The 18,227-nt window shown below is 48.4% G+C and overlaps 1 pseudogene; it reads right to left on the reverse strand.

Moving 5' to 3' along the window:
• LOC129845472 (cGMP-specific 3',5'-cyclic phosphodiesterase-like) overlaps nt 1-18,227 on the reverse strand; it is a 58,584-nt pseudogene that overhangs the window by 37,274 nt on the left and 3,083 nt on the right.

The following is an 18,227-nucleotide window of genomic DNA, read 5'->3' on the forward strand; positions in this document are numbered from 1 at the left end:
CACAACAGAGACAGGAGAGGAAATGATGTAATGACACAACAGAGACAGGAGAGGAAATGATGTAATGACAGGAGAGGTAATGATGTAATGACACAACAGAGACAGGAGAGGGAAAAGCCTTTCTAGAACCTTTGAAAGATCTGGAACTCTGACCCTTGTTCTTCTCCCTCCATATGGACCAGCCCAGAGAAGGAGTTCTAGAACACAGCGGAACAATGGAACACGTCAACAAGGTTCTACGTTTATACAGTTCAGAACTCCCATAGACCATTAGTAACAACACACATGGCTGGGAATGGAAGAAAGTCACTCTGGGAACCCACTAAGGGAAAATCCAAGAATTAAAACGATAAAATGTTAAAATAATTACACTGTTTCCACCCCCAGATTCCCCTCCATTTCCAGCAATGTCCTGAAAACACAACACTAGCCTGGTAAATCCAGAATAAACACCACGTTCAATATATTTTTGAACTGATTATCAGTCTGGCCTCCAGCCGATAAAAGGGGTTTGGAATGAGACAGAAAACGGCTGGTCCAATCAGCGTACGCTCAGAAACGATGGGAGTATTTACGACCAAAACCAGACTGATAAGCGACGTAAAGAAATGGTAAAAAGCAGACATCGTGCTGGATCCACCCAGCTAAAACAATACTGCAGTCAACTAAGAAGAAACAATACTGCAGTCAACTAAGAAGAAACAATACTGCAGTCAACTAAGAAGAAACAATACTGCAGTCAACTAAGAAGAAACCATACTGCAGTCAACTAAGAAGAAACCATACTGCAGTCAACTAAGAAGAAACAATACTGCAGTCGACTAAGAAGAAACAATACTGCAGTCAACTAAGAAGAAGAAACAATACTGCAGTCAACTAAGAAGAAACAATACTGCAGTCAACTAAGAAGAAACAATACTGCAGTCAACTAAGAAGAAGAAACAATACTGCAGTCAACTAAGAAGAAGAAACAATACTGCAGTCAACTAAGAAGAAACAATACTGCAGTCAACTAAGAAGAAGAAACAATACTGCAGTCAACTAAGAAGAAACAATACTGCAGTCAACTAAGAAGAAACAATACTGCAGTCAACTAAGAAGAAACAATACTGCAGTCAACTAAGAAGAAACAATACTGCAGTCAACTAAGAAGAAACCATACTGCAGTCAACTAAGAAGAAACCATACTGCAGTCAACTAAGAAGAAACCATACTGCAGTCGACTAAGAAGAAACAATACTGCAGTCGACTAAGAAGAAACAATACTGCAGTCAACTAAGAAGAAACAATACTGCAGTCGACTAAGAAGAAACAATACTGCAGTCGACTAAGAAGAAACAATACTGCAGTCGACTAAGAAGAAACAATACTGCAGTCGACTAAGAAGAAACAATACTGCAGTCAACTAAGAAGAAGAAACAATACTGCAGTCAACTAAGAAGAAACAATACTGCAGTCAACTAAGAAGAAGAAACAATACTGCAGTCAACTAAGAAGAAACAATACTGCAGTCAACTAAGAAGAAACAATACTGCAGTCGACTAAGAAGAAACAATACTGCAGTCGACTAAGAAGAAACAATACTGCAGTCGACTAAGAAGAAACAATACTGCAGTCGACTAAGAAGAAACAATACTGCAGTCGACTAAGAAGAAACAATACTGCAGTCAACTAAGAAGAAGAAGCAATACTGCAGTCAACTAAGAAGAAGAAGCAATACTGCAGTCAACTAAGAAGAAGAAACAATACTGCAGTCAACTAAGAAGAAGAAACAATACTGCAGTCAACTAAGAAGAAACAATACTGCAGTCAACTAAGAAGAAACAATACTGCAGTCAACTAAGAAGAAACAATACTGCAGTCAACTAAGAAGAAACAATACTGCAGTCAACTAAGAAGAAGAAACAATACTGCAGTCAACTAAGAAGAAACAATACTGCAGTCAACTAAGAAGAAACAATACTGCAGTCAACTAAGAAGAAGAAACAATACTGCAGTCAACTAAGAAGAAGAAACAATACTGCAGTCAACTAAGAAGAAACAATACTGCAGTCAACTAAGAAGAAGAAACAATACTGCAGTCAACTAAGAAGAAACAATACTGCAGTCAACTGAGAAGAAGAAACAATACTGCAGTCAACTAAGAAGAAACAATACTGCAGTCGACTAAGAAGAAACAATACTGCAGTCAACTAAGAAGAAACAATACTGCAGTCAACTAAGAAGAAACAATACTGCAGTCAACTAAGAAGAAACAATACTGCAGTCAACTAAGAAGAAACAATACTGCAGTCAACTAAGAAGAAACAAAAGTTATGTCTTGTGCTTTATAAACCAGAAAGTTGTGGCTTTTGTTTTGTGTTTTATAATCCAGAAAGTTATGTCTTGTGTTTTGTATTTTATAAACCAGAAAGTTATGTCTTGTGTTTTAGAATCCAGAAAGTTATCTTGTGTTGTTGTCCAGTTGTCCAGTGTAACTGAAAGCTTTAGAGAGAAAATACAAGGTAGGTTGTCGTGGCAGAATCAGATTTAGCTAGGTAACATAGATAGATAAGATGTTATTTTCATCATATGCTTGTGAGATACTTGTCATTAGAATCTTCTGAGCTCGGGATTAGTAACTTGGGGCCAGAGAGGGGAGAGGTCAGGCTGGTCTTCATATGTCAATGTATCTGTTAAACCATCTGGTGCTATGCAGAATATCAGAAGAGGAGGAGGACAGAATGGAATGTTGGTTTCTTATGGGAATGTGTCTGTAACTATTCCTAAACCATGTGACGGGATGGAGTTATTAATTGGGAAACCAGTTAGTTATCTCATACAATGTCTGTACGCCAGTCACTCCCTACTTTTCTCATAGGGGGAAGGAGTTTGGCCGTGTTTGGAACCATTGTATGTCCCCTCTGAGGTTGCCCTTATCTTGACCTAGTATTTGACCTAAGGGGCTCACTGTCTGATTTTGAGTTTGTCCAGGTTTGGGAGTATCTAGAAATGACTATTGATATATGCCATTGGATCAGGTAATGGTTGGTAGACAGGGAAGTATCAAGCATGAGATTTAAACCTTGTCTTGGGAGATCAAACTGAACGATGATTTATAGCTGATGCTGTCTAGCGATAGGATACTCCTCTTTCGGGTAAAGGATTCTTTGTAAGTTGAGAGGGGTGTTCTTGGCTATAAATGAAACTAAGAATTGTTTCCTAAGGACTCTCAGAGAATTCATTTATAGACACTGAATTGATCTGAGAGTCATTAAAGGGCTTTGGTGAAGCTTGTATATATATATATTAAAAATGGAATATATAATTTAACTCTGACTTGTGTGTGGTTGGCTCTCTCTCTCTCTTTATTGAGTAATACAGGAAATTTCCACGGCAAGGTATTTTGTGATGATATTTTTTTAAAGAAGCGACTTATTTAACGCTGTTGCTTCCCACCGACGCGTTTAGACTTTCATCCTCCTGGTAAAGTTGCTGTACCCCATATGTCCCACAAGTTATTATATTAAATAAAACCTTAGACTGCTGTACCCCATATGTCCCACAAGTTATTATATTAAATCAAACCTTAGACTGCTATATGTCCCACAAGTTATTATATTAAATCAAACCTTAGACTGCTGTACCTCATATGTCCCACAAGTTACTATATTAAATCAAACCTTAGACTGCTGTACCCCATATGTCCCACAAGTTATTATATTAAATCAAACCTTAGACTGCTATATGTCCCACAAGTTATTATATTAAATCAAACCTTAGACTGCTGTACCTCATATGTCCCACAAGTTATTATATTAAATCAAACCTTAGACTGCTGTACCCCATATGTCCCACAAGTTATTATATTAAATCAAACCTTAGACTGCTGTACCTCATATGTCCCACAAGTTATTATATTAAATCAAACCTTAGACTGCTATACCCCATATGTCCCACAAGTTATTATATTAAATCAAACCTTAGACTGCTGTACCTCATATGTCCCACAAGTTATTATATTAAATCAAACCTTAGACTGCTATATGTCCCACAAGTTATTATATTAAATCAAACCTTAGACTGCTATATGTCCCACAAGTTATTATATTAAATCAAACCTTAGACTGCTATATGTCCCACAAGTTATTATATTAAATCAAACCTTAGACTGCTGTACCTCATATGTCCCACAAGTTATTATATTAAATCAAACCTTAGACTGCTATATGTCCCACAAGTTATTATATTAAATCAAACCTTAGACTGCTATATGTCCCACAAGTTATTATATTAAATCAAACCTTAGACTGCTATATGTCCCACAAGTTATTATATTAAATCAAACCTTAGACTGCTATATGTCCCACAAGTTATTATATTAAATCAAACCTTAGACTGCTATATGTCCCACAAGTTATTATATTAAATCAAACCTTAGACTGCTATATGTCCCACAAGTTATTATATTAAATCAAACCTTAGACTGCTATATGTCCCACAAGTTATTATATTAAATCAAACCTTAGACTGCTATATGTCCCACAAGTTATTATATTAAATCAAACCTTAGACTGCTATATGTCCCACAAGTTATTATATTAAATCAAACCTTAGACTGCTATATGTCCCACAAGTTATTATATTAAATCAAACCTTAGACTGCTATATGTCCCACAAGTTATTTTATTAAATCAAACCTTAGACTGCTATATGTCCCACAAGTTATTATATTAAATCAAACCTTAGACTGCTGTACACCATATGTCCCACAAGTTATTATATTAAATCAAACCTTAGACTGCTGTACACCATATGTCCCACAAGTTATTATATTGATTATATAAACCTATCTTATCATTATTTCAGAACTACATGGTAGGGGTTAGGAGCTAGTGGTTAGGGGTTAGGAGCTAGTGGTTAAGGGGTTAGGAGCTAGTGTTCAGGGGTTAGGAGCTAGTGGTCAGGGGTTAGGAGCTAGTGGTCAGGGGTTAGGAGATAGTGGTTAAGGGGTTAGGAGCTAGTGTTCAGGGGTTAGGAGCTAGTGTTCAGGGGATAGTGGTTAGGGGTTAGGAGCTATTGGTCAGGGGTTAGGAGCTAGTGGTCAGGGGTTAGGAGATAGTGGTCAGGGGTTAGGAGATAGTGGTCAGGGGTTAGGAGCTAGTGGTTAAGGGTTAGGAGCTAGGGGTCAGGGGTTAGGAGCTAGCTGTTAGGAGCTAGTGTTTAGGGGTTAGGAGCTAGTTTTTAGGGGTTAGGAGATAGTGGTCAGGGGTTAGGAGATAGTGGTCAGGGGTTAGGAGCTAGTGGTTAAGGGTTAGGAGCTAGTGGTTAAGGGTTAGGAGCTAGGGGTCAGGGGTTAGGAGCTAGCTGTTAGGAGCTAGTGTTTAGGGGTTAGGAGCTAGTTTTTAGGGGTTAGGAGCTAGTGTTTAGGGGCTAGTGGTTAGGGGTTAGGAGCTAGTGGTTAGGGGTTAGGAGCTAGTGGTCAGGGGTTAGGAGATAGTGGTCAGGGATTAGGAGATAGTGGTCAGGGGTTAGGAGCTAGGAGCTAGTGGTCAGGGATTAGGAGCTGGTGTTTAGGGATTAGGAGCTAGTGATTAGGGGTTAGGAGCTAGTGTTTAGGGGCTAGTTGTTAGGGGTTAGGAGATATTGTTTAGGAGCTAGTGTTTAGGGGCTAGTGGTCAGGGGTTAGGAGCTAGTGGTTAGGGTTTAGGAGGTAGTGGTTAGGGGTTAGGAGCTAGTGGTCAGGGGTTAGGGGATAGTGGTTAAGGGTTAGGAGCTAGTGGTCAGGGATTAGGAGATAGTGGTCAGGGGTTAGGAGATAGTGGTCAGGGGTTAGGAGATAGTGGTCAGGGGTTAGGAGATAGTGGTTAAGGGTTAGGAGCTAGTGGTTAGGGGTTAGGGGTTAGGAGCTAGTGGTTAAGGGTTAGGAGCTAGTGGTTAGGGGTTAGGAGATAGGGGTTAGTGGTCAGGGGTTAGGAGATAGTGGTTAGGAGCTAGTGTTTAGGGGTTAGGAGCTAGTGTTTAGGGGTTAGGAGCTAGTGGTCAGGGGTTAGCAGCTAGTGGTCAGGGGTTAGGAGCTAGTGGTTAGGAGCTAGGGGTTAGGTGCTAGGGGTTAGGAGCTAGGGGTTAGGAGCTAGGGGTTAGGAGCTAGGGGTTAGGTGCTAGGGGTTAGGAGCTAGGGGTTAGGTGCTAGGGGTTAGGTGCTAGGGGTTAGGTGCTAGGGGTTAGGTGCTAGGGGTTAGGAGCTAGGGGTTAGGTGCTAGGGGTTAGGAGCTAGGGGTTAGGTGCTAGGGGTTAGGTGCTAGGGGTTATGAGCTAGGGGTTAGGAGCTAGAGGTTAGGAGCTAGGGGTTAGGAGCTAGGGGTTAGGTGCTAGGGGTTAGGAGCTAGGGTTTAGGAGCTAGGGGTTAGGATCTAGGGGTTAGGTGCTAGAGGTTAGGAGCTAGGGGTTAGGTGCTAGGGGTTAGGAGCTAGGGGTTAGGAGCTAGGGTTTAGGAGCTAGGGGTTAGGTGCTAGGGGTTAGGTGCTAGGGGTTAGGAGCTAGGGGTTAGGTGCTAGGGGTTAGGAGCTAAGGGTTAGGAGCTAGGGGTTAGGAGCTAGGGGTTAGGAGCTAAGGGTTAGGAGCTAGGGGTTAGGAGCTAGGGGTTAGGAGCTAGGGATTAGGTGCTAGGGGTTAGGAGCTAGGAGTTAGGAGCTAGAGGTTAGGAGCTAGAGGTTAGGAGCTAGAGGTTAGGAGCTAGGGGTTAGGAGCTAGGGGTTAGGAGCTAGGGGTTAGGAGCTAGAGGATAGGAGCTAGGGGTTAGGAGCTAGAGGTTAGGAGCTAGGGGTTAGGAGCTAGGGGTTAGGAGCTAGGGGTTAGGAGCTAGGGGTTAGGAGCTAGGGGTTAGGAGCTAGAGGATAGGAGCTAGAGGTTAGGAGCAAGAGGTTAGGAGCTAGGGGTTAGGAGCTAGGGGTTAGGAGCTAGGGGTTAGGAGCTAGGGGTTAGGAGCTAGAGGATAGGAGCTAGGGGTTAGGAGCTAGAGGTTAGGAGCTAGGGGTTAGGAGCTAGGGGTTAGGAGCTAGGGGTTAGGAGCTAGAGGTTAGGTGCTAGAGGATAGGAGCTAGAGGATAGGAGCTAGAGGTTAGGAGCTAGAGGTTAGGAGGTAGGGGTTAGGAGCTAGAGGTTAGGAGGTAGGGGTTAGGAGCTAGAGGTTAGGAGGTAGGGGTTAGGAGCTAGGGGTTAGGAGCTAGGGGTTAGGAGCTAGAGGTTAGGAGCTAGAGGTTAGGAGCTAGGGGTTAGGTGCTAGGGGTTAGGAGCTAGGGGTTAGGAGCTAGGGGTTAGGAGCTAGGGGTTACGAGCTAGGGGTTAGGAGCTAGGGGTTAGGAGCTAGGGGTTAGGAGCTAGGGGTTAGGAGCTAGGGGTTAGGAGCTAGGGGTTAGGTGCTAGGGGTTAGGAGCTAGGGGTTAGGAGCTAGGGGTTAGGAGCTAGGGTCACAGGGTTAGGAGTCGGCAGAGTTCTCTTAGAATAGAAAAAGTCATTTCTCTCAAACTGTCACTGTAACAGAGAGACTGTCTATCATAAAGAACAGGATATGACATCATGGTGGTGGTTACCCTGGGTCTGTCCTTGGCGATGAAAATGGTACAGTACTGAGCCCGTGCGAAAGGCAGGATGGTGGCGGCCATCTTGCCCAGGAGATTCTCCATCGACTTCTGTTCCTCTGACAGCAGCCTGGCCAGGGTCAACAATACCTGACACACACACACGCACACGCACACGCACACGCACACGCACACGCACACGCACACGCACACGCACACACAGACACACACACACACAGACACAGACACAGGTGAAAAGATATAACACGATGGTCGATTGATGATTGATTGATTGATGATGAATGATTGATGATTGGTTGATTTCTAGCTACCTGGCAGCGGTTGGCTTCCTGTCTGGAACTCTCAAACAGCTGAACATTGTCCAGGACCAGCCCGAGCAGACCCATGTGACAGGCCAGGACCTATCACAGAGCAGATGCACACATTAACAGCCAATCACTGGTCAGAGTCACTCATCAACAGCCTATCACTGGTCAGAGTCACTCATCAACAGCCGATCACTCGCTACAACAAGCCAATCAACAGCCAATCATACTAGAGGTTCACCCACTAACAGCCAATCATACTAGAGGTTCACCCACTAACAGCCAATCATGCTAGAGGTTCACCCACTAACAGCCAATCATACTAGAGGTTCACCCACTAACAGCCAATCAATCTAGAGGTTCACCCACTAACAGCCAATCATACTAGAGGTTCACCCACTAACAGCCAATCATACTAGAGGTTCACCCACTAACAGCCAATCATACTAGAGGTTCACCCACTAACAGCCAATCATACTAGAGGTTCACCCACTAACAGCCAATCAATCTAGAGGTTCACCCACTAACAGCCAATCATACTAGAGGTTCACCCACTAACAGCCAATCAATCTAGAGGTGCACCCACTAACAGCCAATCATACTACAGTTCATACTATTGTTAAACAGCCAATAACAGACAACAGTCATTCACTCAAATGTCCACTCATAACTCACCTCACAGACAGACAGACAGACAGACAGACAGACAGACAGACAGACAGACAGACAGACAGACACCTTCTCATCCTGGTCTGTGAACAGAGAACCCTGAACATCATCACTGATCCTCTTGTTCAGTACCAGAGCTGCTCCTAGAACCTGGAGGAGGAGGAGGGAGAGGAGGGGGGAGAGAGAGAGGGGGGGGGGGGGGGGGGGGAGGAGGGGGGAGAGAGAGAGGGGGGGAGAGAGGGGGGAGGAGAAGGGAGGAGATGGTAGAGAGAGAGAAGGCAGAGAGAGGGGAGGAGGGGAGGAGGGAGAGAGAGAGAGAGAGGGGGGAAGGACGGAAGAGAGAGGGGGAGGAGGGGGAGAGAGAGAGAGAGGGGGGAAGAGAGAGAGAGAGAGAGAGAGAGAGGGGGGAAGAGAGAGAGAGAGAGAGAGAGAGAAGAGAGAGAGAGAGAGAGAGAGGGGGGGGAAGAAGAGAGAGAGAGAGGGAGAGAGAGAGAGAGAGAGAGAGAGAGAGAGAGAGAGAAACAATGAGGTACATTTGAACTAGATTTGGAATGTCAGTTTCCTTCCAGAATTGACAGAATTGGAATTAGCCTGAACCTTGAGGATATGTGATGCAAATGGCACCCAATTTGCTATATAGTACACTACTTCTGTTTAGAATGGTATGAGGAGAATAGGGTGCACTACTTCTGTCTAGAATGGTCTGAGGAGAATAGGGTACACTACTTCTGTTTAGAATGGTATGAGGAGAATAGGGTGCACTACTTCTGTCTAGAATGGTATGAAGGGAATAGGGTACACTACTTCTGTCTAGAATGGTATGAAGGGAATAGGGTACACTACATCTGTCTAGAATGGTCTGAAGGGAATAGGGTACACTACTTCTGTCTAGAATGGTATGAGGGGAATAGGGTACACTACTGCTGTCTAGAATGGTATGAAGGGAATAGGGTACACTACATCTGTCTAGAATGGTCTGAAGGGACTAGGGTACACTACTTCTGTCTAGAATGGTATGAGGGGAATAGGGTACACTACTTCTGTCTAGAATGGTCTGAGGGGAATAGGGTACACTACTTCTGTCTAGAATGGTATGAGGAGAATAGGGTACACTACTTCTGTCTAGAATGGTCTGAGGAGAATAGGGTACACTACTTCTGTCTAGAATGGTATGAGGGGAATAGGGTACACTACTTCTGTCTAGAATGGTCTGAGGGGAATAGGGTACACTACTTCTGTCTAGAATGGTATGAGGAGAATAGGGTACACTACTTCTGTCTAGAATGGTCTGAGGAGAATAGGGTACACTACTTCTGTCTAGAATGGTCTGAGGGGAATAGGGTACACTACTTCTGTCTAGAATGGTCTGAGGGGAATAGGGTACACTACTTCTGTCTAGAATGGTCTGAGGGGAACAGGGTACACTACATCTGTCTAGAATGGTCTGAGGAGAATAGGGTACACTACTTCTGTCTAGAATGGTCTGAGGAGAATAGGGTACACTACTTCTGTCTAGAATGGTCCGAGGAGAATAGGGTACACTACTTCTGTCTAGAATGGTCTGAGGAGAATAGGGTACACTACTTCTGTCTAGAATGGTCTGAGGGAAATAGGGTGCCATTTTGTAGGTCTCCATGATGCCCACCTCCTGTCTGCTGTTCTTAATAGGGACACTCAGGACACTCTTGAGTTTGAAACCGGACGTCTGGTCCTCGTCTGTGGTGAACCCGGGGTCCTGGAGGAGAGACACAACAAACTGATTCATATTTTATTTATTTTTACATTTATTTAGTAGATCGTCCACTCAGTAACATTTACCCCCCTCCTCCCCCTCCTCAACCTACCACCCTCCCCCCACCCTCTCCCCCCTCCTCCCCCCTCCTCACCTCTACCTGAGGTAAACCACTGAGAGAGGAGACAGACCGTCCTCCTCCTCCCCCCTCCTCCCCCCTCCTCATCTTTACCTGAGGTAAACCACTGAGAGAGGAGACAGACCGTCCTCCTCCTCCCTCCTCCTCCCCCCTCCTCACCTCTACCTGAGGTAAACCACTGAGAGAGGAGACAGACCGTCCTCCTCCTCCCCCCTCCTCACCTCTACTTGAGGTAAACCACTCAGAGAGGAGCCAGACCGTCCTCCTCCTCCTCCCTCCTCACCTCTACCTGAGGTAAACCACTGAGAGAGGAGACAGACCGTCCTCCTCCTCCCCCCTCCTCCCCCCTCCTCACCTCTACCTGAGGTAAACCACTGAGAGAGGAGACACAGACCGCCCTCCTCCTCCCCCCTCCTCACCTCTACCTGAGGTAAACCACTGAGAGAGACAGACCGCCCTCCTCCTCCCCCCTCCTCACCTCTACCTGAGGTAAACCACTGAGAGAGGAGACAGACCGTCCTCCCCCCTCCTCACCTCTACCTGAGGTAAACCACTGAGAGAGGAGACCGACCGTCCTCCTCCTCCCCCCTCCTCACCTCTACCTGAGGTAAACCACAGAGAGGAGACAGACCGTCCTCCTCCTCCCCCCTCCTCCCCCCTACCTGAGGTAAACCACTGAGAGAGGAGACACAGACCGCCCTCCTCCTCCCCCCTCCTCACCTCTACCTGAGGTAAACCACTGAGAGAGGAGACAGACCGTCCTCCTCCTCCCCCCTCCTCACCTCTACCTGAGGTAAACCACTGAGAGAGGAGACAGACCGTCCTCCTCCTCCCCCCTCCTCCCCCCTCCTCACCTCTACCTGAGGTAAACCACTGAGAGAGGAGACAGACCGTCCCCCTCCTCCCCCCCTCCTCCCCTGTACCTGAGGTAAACCACTGAGAGAGGAGACAGACCGTCCCCCTCCTCCCCCTCCTCACCTCTACCTGAGGTAAACCACTGAGAGAGGAGACAGACCGTCCTCCTCCTCCCTCCTCCTCCCCCCTCCTCACATCTACCTGAGGTAAACCACTGAGAGAGGAGACAGACCGTCCTCCTCCTCCCCACTCCTCACCTCTACCTGAGGTAAACCACTGAGAGAGGAGACAGACCGTCCTCCTCCTCCTCCCTCCTCACCTCTACCTGAGGTAAACCACTGAGAGAGGAGACAGACCATCCTCCTCCTCCCCCCTCCTCCCCCCTCCTCACCTCTACCTGAGGTAAACCACTGAGAGAGGAGACAGACCGTCCCCCTCCTCCCCCCCTCCTCCCCTGTACCTGAGGTAAACCACTGAGAGAGGAGCCAGACCGTCCTCCTCCTCCTCCCTCCTCACCTCTACCTGAGGTAAACCACTGAGAGAGGAGACAGACCGTCCTCCTCCTCCCCCCTCCTCACCTCTACCTGAGGTAAACCACTGAGAGAGGAGACAGACCGTCCTCCTCCTCCTCCCTCCTCACCTCAACCTGAGGTAAACCACTGAGAGAGGAGACAGACCGTCCTCCTCCTCCTCCCTCCTCACCTCTACCTGAGGTAAACCACTGAGAGAGGAGACAGACCGTCCTCCTCCTCCTCCCCCCTCCTCCCCCCTCCTCACCTCTACCTGAGGTAAACCACTGAGAGAGGAGACAGACCGTCCTCCTCCTCCCTCCTCCTCCCCCCTCCCTCACCTCTACCTGAGGTAAACCACTGAGAGAGGAGACAGACCGTCCTCCTCCTCCCCCCTCCTCACCTCTACCTGAGGTAAACCACTGAGAGAGGAGACAGACCGTCCTCCTCCTCCCTCCTCCTCCCCCCTCCTCACCTCTACCTGAGGTAAACCACTGAGAGAGGAGACAGACCGTCCTCCTCCTCCCCCCTCCTCCTTCCCCCTCCTCACCTCTACCTGAGGTAAACCACTGAGAGAGGAGACAGACCGTCCTCCTCCTCCCTCCTCCTCCCCCCTCCTCACCTCTACCTGAGGTAAACCACTGAGAGAGGAGACAGACCGTCCTCCTCCTCCCCCCTCCTCCTCCCCCCTCCTCCTCCTCCCCCCTCCTCACCTCTACCTGAGGTAAACCACTGAGAGAGGAGACAGACCGTCCCCCTCCTCCCCCCTCCTCACCTCTACCTGAGGTAACCCACTGAGAGAGGAGACAGACCGTCCTCCTCCTCCCCCCTCCTCACCTCTACCTGAGGTAAACCACTGAGAGAGGAGACAGACCGTCCTCCTCCTCCCCCCCCTCCTCCCCCCTCCTCACCTCTACCTGAGGTAAACCACTGAGAGAGGAGACACAGACAGACCATCCTCCTCCTCCCCCTCCTCCCCCCTCCTCACCTCTACCTGAGGTAAACCACTGAGAGAGGAGACAGACCGTCCTCCTCCTCCCCCCTCCTCCCCCCTCCTCACCTCTACCTGAGGTAAACCACTGAGAGAGGAGACAGACCGTCCTCCTCCTCCCCCCCTCCTCCCCCCTCCTCACCTCTACCTGAGGTAAACCACTGAGAGAGGAGACAGACCGTCCCTCCTCCTCCCTCCTCCTCCCCCCTCCTCACCTCTACCTGAGGTAAAACCACTGAGAGAGGAGACAGGACCGTCCTCCTCCTCCCCCCTCCTCACCTCTACCTGAGGTAAACCACTGAGAGAGGAGACAGACCGTCCCTCCTCCTCCCTCCTCCTCCCCCCTCCTCACCTCTACCTGAGGTAAACCCCTGAGAGAGGAGACAGACCGTCCTCCTCCTCCCCCCTCCTCACCTCTACCTGAGGTAAACCACTGAGAGAGGAGACAGACCGTCCTCCTCCTCCTCCCTCCTCACCTCTACCTGAGGTAAACCACTGAGAGAGGAGACAGACCGTCCTCCTCCTCCCCCTCCTCACCTCTACCTGAGGTAAACCACTGAGAGAGGAGACCGACCGTCCTCCTCCTCCCCCTCCTCACCTCTACCTGAGGTAAACCACTGAGAGAGGAGACCGACCGTCCTCCTCCTCCCCCCTCCTCACCTCTACCTGAGGTAAACCACTGAGAGAGGAGACAGACCGTCCCCCTCCTCCTCCCTCCTCACCTCTACCTGAGGTAAACCACTGAGAGAGGAGACAGACCGTCCTCCTCCTCCCCCCTCCTCCCCCCTCCTCCTCACCTCTACCTCTCCTCACCTCGTCCCGTGTGGCTCAGTTGGTAGAGCATGGCGCTTGCAACGCCAGGGTTGTGGGTTCATTCCCCACGGGGGGACCAGGATGAATATGTATGAACTTTCCAATTTGTAAGTCGCTCTGGATAAGAGCGTCTGCTAAATGACTTAAATGTAAATGTAAATGTACCTGAGGTAAACCACTGAGAGAGACAGACCATCCTCCTCCTCCCTCCTCCTCCCCCCTCCTCACCTCTACCTGAGGTAAACCACTGAGAGAGACAGACCGTCCTCCTCCTCCCTCCTCCTCACCTCTACCTGAGGTAAACCACTGAGAGAGGAGACAGACCGTCCTCCTCCTCCCCCCTCCTCACCTCTACCTGAGGTAAACCCCTGAGAGAGGAGACAGACCGTCCTCCTCCTCCCCCCTCCTCCCCCCACCTCCTCACCTCTACCTGAGGTAAACCACTGAGAGAGGATACACAGACCGTCCTCCTCCCCCCTCCTCACCTCTACCTGAGGTAAACCACTGAGAGAGGAGACAGACCGTCCCCCTCCTCCCCCCTCCTCACCTCTACCTGAGGTAAACCACTGAGAGAGGAGACAGACCGTCCTCCTCCTCCCCCCTCCTCACCTCTACCTGAGGTAAACCACTGAGAGAGGAGACAGACCGTCCTCCTCCTCCCCCTCCTCCCCTCTACCTGAGGTAAACCACTGAGAGAGGAGACAGACCGTCCTCCCCCCCCCCCCCCCCTTCCTCACCTCTACCTGAGGTAAACCACTGAGAGAGGAGACAGACCGTCCTCCTCCTCCCCCCTCCTCAACTCTACCTGAGGTAAACCACTGAGAGAGGAGACAGACCGTCCTACTCCTCCACCCTCCTCCCCCCTCCTCACCTCTACCTGAGGTAAACCACTGAGAGAGGAGACAGACCGTCCTCCTCCTCCCCCCTCCTCACCTCTACCTGAGGTAAACCACAGAGAGGAGACAGACCGTCCTCCTCCTCCCCCCTCCTCACCTCTACCTGAGGTAAACCACTGAGAGAGGAGACAGACTGTCCTCCTCCTCCCTATTATTTTGTACCTTCTGTGAGTGTAATGTTTACTGTTAATTTTTAATTGTTTATTTCACTATTTTATCTATTTCAGTCCCATACAAATAAAGCCCATTGAATTGAATTGAGAGAGAAGTAGACATTATTGTTTACCTCATAGACATCTCCTGTCATGTTCATGGGCATCCCTGTGGCAACTACATATCCCAGGATGCCCTTCACCAGCTCCAGGTGGGCATGGTTGCTGGAAGACTCTTCCCTCACGCAGTCGGGCGTCGTCAGGGAAACCACCTGGACCAATCCCCTACATCCATCCTGGTCCTGGAGGAACAACAGAGAGAATCAATCAATCAATGTCAATCAACCAACTAATCAATGAATCTACCAGCCAATCATCAAGCCACTCAACCAGCCAATCATCAAGCCACTCAACCAGCCAATTATCAAGCAACTCAACCAGCCAATCATCAAGCCACTCAACCAGCCAATCATCAAGCCACTCAACCAGCCAATCATCAAGCCACTCAATCAGCCAATCATCAAGCCACTCAACCAGCCAATCATCAAGCCACTCAACCAGCCACTCAACCAGCCAATCAATCAATCAACCAGCCACTCAACCAGCCAATCAATCAACCAGCCACTCAACCAGCCAATCAATCAATCATCAAGCCAATCAACCAGCCAATCAATCAACCAGCCACTCAACCAGCCAATCATCAAGCCACTCAACCAGCCAATCATCAAGCCACTCAACCAGCCAATCATCAAGCCACTCAACCAGCCAATCATCAAGCCACTCAACCAGCCAATCATCAAGCCACTCAACCAGCCAATCATCAAGCCACTCAACCAGCCAATCATCAAGCCACTTAACCAGCCAATCATCAAGCCAATCAACCAGCCACTCATCAAGCCACTCAACCAGCCAATCATCAAGCCACTCAACCAGCCAATCAACCAGCCACTCAACCAGCCAATCAATCAACCAGCCACTCAACCAGCCAATCATCAAGCCACTCAACCAGCCAATCAATCAACCAGCCACTCAACCAGCCAATCATCAAGCCACTCAACCAGCCAATCATCAATCCAATCAACCAGCCACTCAACCAGCCAATCAATCAACCAGCCACTCAACCAGCCAATCATCAAGCCACTCAACCAGCCAATCATCAAGCCAATCAACCAGCCACTCAACCAGCCAATCAATCAATCAACCAGCCAATCATCAAGCCACTCAACCAGCCAATCAATCAATCAATAAACCGGCCAATCAACCAGCCAATCAATCAACCAACCAGCCACTCAATCCACCAGTCACCCAGCCATAACGAGCTAACAGCAGTAGTACCTGTCGGATCAGAGACAGAGAGCAGCGCTCTGCCCACACCACCTCTATAGCATGTTGCAGGGCCCCCTGGCAGAGCTCCGCCACAGAGCCTATCCTCCCAGAGCCTCTGGCCAGTAGCTTCATCATCCAGTCACAGCCCTCACCTCGCCCACAGGGCTCACCTCGCCCACAGGATCTAGTCCTCCTCGGAGAGCGGGGTGAAGAGCGGGGTGAAGAGCGGGGTGAAGAGCGGGGTGTGTGGGGACAGCGGAGGGAGCGAGAAGAAACGGGGGAGTGGGGGGAGCGAGGGGTACGGGGGGAGCAACTGCCCGCCTTCTCGAGTGTGAGGGGGTCACCCCACTGGGGGGTGGAGAGGGTGGAGGTCTGGTGAGGTGGGGGTTGGTGCAGGGAGGAGGGGATGGAGGGGGAGATCCGGAGGGAGGGGCTGGACAGGGGGAAGGAGTCCCGGCCGCAGCCCAGGAGGAGCATGCTGGAGCTGGGGTCGGACGGAGACCTGCTGGGCCCTCTGGAGGTCTGAGGAGAGGGTAGCGTCTCCACGAACCAGCCTCCCACCATCTCCCTGACACACACACACACACACACACACAGTGTATTTTAATGCCAGCACTACATACAGTGGGGCAAAAAAGTATTTAGTCAGCCACCAATTGTGCAAGTTCTCCCACTTAAAAAGATGAGAGAGGCCTGTAATTTTCATCATAGGTACACTTCAACTATGACAGACAAAATGAGGGGGGAAAAATCCAGAAAATCACATTGTAGGATTTTTTATGAATTTATTTTCAAATTATGGTGGAAAATAAGTATTTGGTCACCTACAAACAAGCAAGATTTCTGGCTCTCACAGACCTGTAACAACTTCTTTAAGAGGCTCCTCTGTCCTCCACTCGTTACCTGTATTAATGGCACCTGTTTGAACTTGTCATCAGTATAAAAGACATCTGTCCACAACCTCAAACAGTCACACTCCAAACTCCACTATGGCCAAGACCAAAGAGCTGTCAAAGGACACCAGAAACAAAATTGTAGACCTGCACCAGGCTGGGAAGACTGAATCTGCAATAGGTAAGCAGCTTGGTTTGAAGAAATCAACTGTGGGAGCAATTATTAGGAAATGGAAGACATACAAGACCACTGATAATCTCCCTCGATCTGGGGCTCCACGCAAGATCTCACCCCGTGGGGTCAAAATGATCACAAGAACGGTGAGCAAAAATCCCAGAACCACACGGGGGGACCTAGTGAATGACCTGCAGAGAGCTGGGACCAAAGTAACAAAGCCTACCATCAGTAACACACTACGCCGCCAGGGACTCAAATCCTGCAGTGCCAGACGTGTCCCCCTGCTTAAGCCAGTACATGTCCAGGCCCGTCTGAAGTTTACTAGAGAGCATTTGGATGATCCAGAAGAAGATTGGGAGAATGTCATATGGTCAGATGAAACCAAAATATAACTTTTTGGTAAAAACTCAACTCGTGGTGTTTGGAGGACAAAGAATGCTGAGTTGCATCCAAAGAACACCATACCTACTGTGAAGCATGGGGGTGGAAACATCATGCTTTGGGGCTGTTTTTCCTGCAAAGGGACCAAGGACGACTGATCCGTGTAAAGGAAAGAATGAATGGGGCCATGTATCGTGAGATTTTGAGTGAAAACCTCCTTCCATCAGCAAGGGCATTGAAGATGAAACGTGGCTGGGTCTTTCAGCATGACAATGATCCCAAACACACACCGCCCGGGCAACGAAGGAGTGGCTTCGTAAGAAGCATTTCAAGGTCCTGGAGTGGCCTAGCCAGTCTCCAGATCTCAACCCCATAGAAAATCTTTGGAGGGAGTTGAAAGTCCGTGTTGCCCAGCAACAGCCCCAAAACATCATTGCTCTAGAGGAGATCTGCATGGAGGAATGGGCCAAAATACCAGCAACAGTGTGTGAAAACCTTGTGAAGACTTACAGAAAACGTTTGACCTCTGTCATTGCCAACAAAGGGTATATAACAAAGTATTGAGATAAACTTTTGTTATTGACCAAATACTTATTTTCCACCATAATTTGCAAATAAATTCATTAAAAATCCTACAATGTGATTTTCTGGATTTATTTTTCTCATTTTGTCAGTCATAGTTGAAGTGTACCTATGATGAAAATGACAGGCCTCTCTCATCTTTTTAAGTGGGAGAACTTGCACAATTGGTGGCTGACTAAATACTTTTTTGCCCCACTGTAGTTGATTCATAAACAAACCTTTCATT

The sequence above is a fragment of the Salvelinus fontinalis genome, unplaced genomic scaffold, assembly GCF_029448725.1.
Source record: "Salvelinus fontinalis isolate EN_2023a unplaced genomic scaffold, ASM2944872v1 scaffold_0314, whole genome shotgun sequence".
Classification (NCBI taxonomy): domain Eukaryota; kingdom Metazoa; phylum Chordata; class Actinopteri; order Salmoniformes; family Salmonidae; genus Salvelinus; species Salvelinus fontinalis.